Source organism: Rutidosis leptorrhynchoides, chromosome 9 (assembly GCF_046630445.1).
Source record: "Rutidosis leptorrhynchoides isolate AG116_Rl617_1_P2 chromosome 9, CSIRO_AGI_Rlap_v1, whole genome shotgun sequence".
Lineage (NCBI taxonomy): Eukaryota > Viridiplantae > Streptophyta > Magnoliopsida > Asterales > Asteraceae > Rutidosis > Rutidosis leptorrhynchoides.
The window spans coordinates 173,115,935-173,122,656 of NC_092341.1; positions in this window are offsets into that span (position 1 = coordinate 173,115,935).

Genomic DNA, 6,722 nt, shown 5'->3' on the forward strand with positions numbered 1-6,722 from the left:
TTTTTAATTACATCTAATTATTTTATATCTTATTTTATATTTTATATTTTATCATTTCAAGTTAATATACATATACTTACATTTATATATACATATTTATTTATAAACAATTGTTCGTGAATCGTCGGAATTAGTCGAGGGTTAAATGATTACATGAATGCAGTTCAAAGTTTTTGAGACTCAATATTACAGGCTTTGCTTATCATATCGAAATCAAATAAGATTCAGGTTTAAATTTGGTCGGAAATTCCCGGGTCATCACAGTACCTACCCGTTAAAGAAATTTTGTCCCGAAATTTGAGTGAGGTGGTCATGGCTAACAATAAAAATGTTTTCATGACAAAATATGAGTTGATAAATAGAGTTTATTACTATTGAGTAATATAGATAAGATAATTCAATTACCCGAAGAGTACGAGTGAAGTTATCACAAAAGAGAGAAATAAAGAAGTAAAGATTCGTCATAGCTTTTGACGTAGTCAGGGTTGAACTCCGGAATTCAAGGAATTTAAAGAAAATCTTCAAAATATGAGAGATTTGATTCTTTAGCGAGTAAGGAAATTAAGATCTCTATAATTAAATATGATGATCTGCCTCGATTACTCTGTCTGATATTTCCATTATAAATTAAACTATTCCGTTCCATTATTCTCACCATTCCTATACTTTCTTTCTTAGTTCATACATCCAAAAGATTGTAAAAATGCTTAATCCAGTTCTGATCCTTGTCATTATCCTTACTTTTGCAACAATCATTCTCCTTTTCCAACTTCCACCAGAGGAATATGCTTTCTTCTACTTCGCACTTGGGGTTATAGTGTTTTTAATTCTCCCGTGTCTTTATGTTGCGATAAACATTGATATACACGGTTTGTAGTTTCTACGTTGTTGTTGAATTTTATAATTTCCCTTATTTTTCAATGTCCCTGCTTCTGTCTCGTATAATTTTTGTCATCCACAGTTAATGCACTCTCTTATTTGCTGCGATTCATACCCCCTTTCTATTTCGAAGCTTCATGCTTTTATTTACTTTTTGCAAGTAATGGTCCAGAATTCATAGGTATGGAGTTTCGAATTATCATATTATACAAGGTAGAAAGGAAAGGTAGTAGCACGATTTGTTTTGTCAAATTACCTGAATCACTGAGAATAGAACTATCAAGAATATATTTTCTTGATATGTTCAGAGGTGAAGTAGAATGAACGTGTCGTGTAACATGGCACATGATGATGTTATGATCTGTGAATCATCTCGTTCCATTAGAAACTCAGCATGACTTACTGTAATATAATCACGTTGATCAAGTGTCATTATATTATACTAACTCATGCATCATTTCCCAACACTACTTCAGAACATTCATATTTTAAACTCGAAAGTTTACAGAATGTAGAAACTAACAGTTTCTATATGATGTAATACTGATAGTACGAAGAGATTAATGATTTCAGATAAGAATAGTTATAAAATATCTCAAGAAATATGGAGGATATTTATAATGAAAGATACGATAATATCTCGGAATATCTAAGATCAGAGGATGATAGAAACTATTGTCTGCAAGGGTTTAGAGTAAGGAGCAAGATATTCACTAAAGACTTTAGCAGACATTGAATCATTTGGATTCTTTGAAGTCAAACTTATTCTTTGTGATTTTTCCACGGCTTTCTTCATAGTTTCGCATAATCTGCTTTTCGGTACGAAATTTTCTATTGAATGTTTTCCAATATAATGATACACAGGAAGCACGAAGAGGTATATAATTTCGGACGAGAATATTTAAGAAAATATCCTCAGAAATATCAAAGATATTGATGATGATATTTTGAAATTTCTAATTTCGATGGTTGATGGAGAAAGATTTTCCGCAAAATTTTAACATGACTTCGGAGCAAGATATTCTCTGAAGATTTCAACGGATCCAGAATTATCTGGATTCTTTGAATATAGGGTATGGTCCTTGTATTTGTCCTTGGTCTCCTTCATGGTTATCTCTATCCGTTTTCCAGTTCCAACATTTCTGAGCTTTTCCAACATATTATTCTTTATCATCAAACTTTCGATAATTAAGGTCGTTTACGGTTGTCTACGGTTTCTGCTACTTCGTTCAGCTTTTTCCAACATTCAGAGTATTGATTTGTAGGCTGAGTGCTTTTCAGAATTTCAGAATAAAAGATCATAATTTTAAGAGAAATGTTATACATATAACGGTTGTTGTAGATATGTTGTGAGTTTCAGAATACTGATTGCTGATTCCTAGTAATTGGTATGGCAGTTCTCGTTACAAGATGCAGACGAGTATATGATAGGGTTTTAATGAATAAATATAATGATTTATCAGAAAGATTTAAGTCGAGAAGCAACGAGGTTGCTGGTACGTCTGCTGGTATTATGGTGCAATATAAAATAATTCTTCGGTATAAAAAGGGTAATCGTATATATCAGGATTATAGTAAGGCTACTTCGAATGAAAAGTCAAAGTTGTCTTGCTGGAGCTGTGACAAAATTGGCTACTTTGAAAAGGGATCGCAAAATTATTTTTGCTAATAAATGCCAAATGATCTGGCGCGGCTACGTGTTAAACTTTTATTCAGTTGCCGAGAGTTTCTCAGGTGCAATATTATATACATAAATCTTTCCTTCCGTTAATGAAATGCGGTTGATTCATCCTATCGATTGAAGTGTTTTCAATAATTATGAAATGTTTGAACGCAGATTGAAATCGTCAAGATACAAATGAGGTTTAAGATGAAATCAAGTGGCAAACTTGAAGAATTGTTTTAGTTTCATATATTATAATCAATATTTTAATTCATTTTAATTGTCCAATGTTATTAGTCTACAGTCAATAGTCCACAGTTGACAGTCCAATAATTCATATATAATTTAATATATATAATATTCGAATTAATTAATACGTATCGTGACCCGTATACATCTTAGACTCGATCACAACTCAAAGTACATATATTATTATAGAATCAACCTCAACCCTGTATAGAGAACTCGATCATTACTGCATATAGAGTGTCTATGGTGATTCTAAATAATATATATAGATGCCTCGATATGATATGTCAAAACTTTGTATACGTGTCCTGATATTTAAAGTGCGTAAAATAAATAACAGAAATTAAATGACGATAAATAAAATTACGAGAATATAAATTACGATAAAATAAATTGCGATAATTAAATTGCGATAAATAAATTGCGATAAATAAATTGTAATACGGAATTAACAGTTAGCTAGGAACAGTTAGCTAGGATTTTGTTAGCGTGGATTCTTAACAAAATTTCATATTGTTAATTAGTCTGTTTCTAATCAATTTTTATTATGTCCCTTTTTCTTCATTATGCCACTTGTTGGATTCTGATATGTCAAAATTCTAATAGGAAATTGAATTTGAATAAAAATAGTTATTCTTTGGTGAACGGATACGTATATCGGTGGATGTAAGTAGGATAGTATATGACTGTTGAAACAGATTTGAAGAACGTACAATGTAACTTATTAATGTGAAATTTAAATATTCCTCGGGTATTACCTACCCGTTAAAATATTTTCACCATTAACAGTTTGTACAAGAGAATTTTTAATTACAATCTTTATGAAAACATATATACATATATATTTTCTTCAGATGTAATCATGGATTCATTGAGTTAATATGTTATTAAACTCATTTGGTTTACCGTTAGAACTAGAATACATAATCTCTAAAACATTTAGAGATTACTTAATCGCCATAAAGAATGAATATAATTGATGTAGAACAATACGTAGAATGATGATTATATTCGAGGTACAGAATGAGATGTTAAGGCATGGATTGTTGATGGTACTGGTATTGATATTGATTATACTGTTGATGCCGGTGATGTTGTTGAAGCTGGTACGTTTTGCACCATATTTTCTTTCAAGGCTACAACTCGGGTGCGAAGCTAGTTGACTTATTACTCCGGGATGATTGTCGGTAGGAACGAGCGAGATGTATAAGGTTTTGAATTTGAGATAGTATATAATCATAGCGATATATTCGAAAAATGAGGGTGAAAATGGTGTTTCAGATTGGTTCTCCTGTAAGTGCTTCAGGTTCTTCACCAAGAGATGAATTCGGTTGGTGAAAAGGATCGCCTTCTTCGCGTCTCCATTGATTAAGTAGTTTACGAACCCATCAGATGAATTGGGGATGGTTGATTTGTTGGTATATTCTGATGACACTGCTTTCGGAGCTTAGGTGAATACCCATGTCGTAATAGCTGTCGGAATAACTATCGGAATAGCTATCGAAATCTGAGGGACTTGAACTGGTGGAGGGATTCATCTCGTACGATCAGATGAAGGATTTTTGATAAGAAAAAGATTATAGGATATAGATTAGTACCCTGCAATACATAGTTTACATATGCATATATAATACTAAAATCCCATAAGTTACGGAGGAATCTATTGAAGCTGTCAGGCAAAGTCTACAGTAACAGATATGCTAAGATATGAATTAGCAGATACACTAAGATATGAATTTTTTTTTATACACTATTCATGCAATCATTGCAGTAAAACGTGTCTAGACTAAAAATGATAAGCAGGTAATTTCCTAAGGATGATAAGCAGGTAATTTTCGACACTAAATGATAAGCAAAACTTTTGACATGCAGACACGGTCGAAGTCCAGACTCACTAATGCATTCTAACGACTATCAGTTAGACTCACTAATGCAAGACCTGGTTCGCTAAGACCACCGCTCTGATACCAACTGAAAGGACCCGTCCTAATCCATCCGGACAAAGTCCATATCGATTACAAACGATTCACAATAGTGGGTTACATCGCGAGGTACTTAACCTCTATATGATACATTTTACAAACATTGCATTCGTTTTGAAAAGACAAACTTCCTTACATCGAAAATTGACGATATGCATACCATTTCATAATATATCTAACTATAATTATCTTAATAATAATCTTGATGAACTCGACGACTCGAATGCAACGTCTTTTGAAATATGTCATGAATGACTCCAAGTAATATCTTTAAAGTGAGCAAATGCACAGCGGAAGATTTCTTTCATACCTGAGAATAAACATGCTTTAAAGTGTCAACCAAAAGGTTGATGAGTTCATTAGTTTAACATAAATAATCATTTCATAATTTTTAATAGACCACAAGATTTCATATTTTCATTTCTCATAAACATACGTCCCATGCATAGAGACAAAAATATCATTCATATGGATTGAACATCTGGTAACCGACATTCACAATATACATATAAGAATATCCCCATCATTCCAGGATCCTCCATCGGACATGATATAAATTTCGAAGTACTAAAGCATCCGGTACTTTGGATGGGGCTTGTTGGGCCCGATAGATCTATCATTAGGATTCGCGTCAATTAGGGTGTCTGTTCCCTAATTCTTAGATTACCAGACTAAAAAGGGGCATATTCGGTTTAATAATCCAGCCATAGAATGTAGTTTCATTTACTCGTGTCTATTTTGTAAAACAGTTATAAAAGCAGCGCATGTATTCTCAGCCCATAAATATAAATGGAAAAAAGGCAAATGAAACTCACCCAATGTATTTTGTAGTAAAAATACATATGACTATATCGAACAATACAGGGTTGGCCTTGGATTCACGAACCTATATCATTCATATATTTATTAATATTCATAGTTGTAATTGAATACAAATATATATAAATGTATTAGTTATATTATTTTTATGTTAATAATATATATATATATATATATATATATATATATATATATATATATATATATATATATATATATATAAGATATTAAATTTTTTTTGTTATGTTATATGTGTTAAATATGTATATTTATGTATGTAATTAGTTTGTTTATCAAACAGTAATTTTATTATACTAAGCTAATATTAGTAAAGATAAATGATGATAATATCATTAATAATATATATATGTTAATAACAACCCTATTAGTGATAAGACAATGATATTAATAATAGTACTTGTTGATGGAATTTAACATCTATATAAATTACATGTTCTTAAGTTACTTGTTCATAAAACCATTTTATGATAGTTAAATAAAGCGGAAGCATGATAATAAGTTCATGTTTATATGTTAAGTAATTAAGTTAAATTCCATGATGCTATCAAGTCTTGGATAAATGCTCACATATATGTATGTAGAGAAGGAAGTAAGATGCAATACCTCCTCAAGCTAGTTGAGGGTTGTTTGATACAAGAAGATGATGAACAAGTGTGTTAAAACCCCAAGCTTTTGATGCACCAACACCACCCTTAAACTTGGTTATGTTTTAGACACTTAATCACCTTAAAACCAAGTTAGAAACCCACTTTCTTTGAACCCAAAAATCTGGACAGCAAACAATTTCAGGAATGAAGATGAATGTAAGCTCCAAAATGATGAAACCTCAAGTGATTATACCCCAAACTTATAACCAACACCTAGTACTTTGGTTAGGATTTAATTAGGACACTTGATTAACAAGATTACCATGCAAAACACTCCCTTTCTCCCTCTCAACAGCCACGTCCAGCAGCTCCTGTTTTCAGCAGAAAAAAACTCAAGTTTTATTAGTGTATTGCATGTTTTCTACTTCACTTGAGTCAAGGAATCCCTTGGTTGAAGAGAGTCTTGCATGCCTTAAGGAATATATTGTTTACAAGTAACCAAGCAAGCATGGGATGTCACCT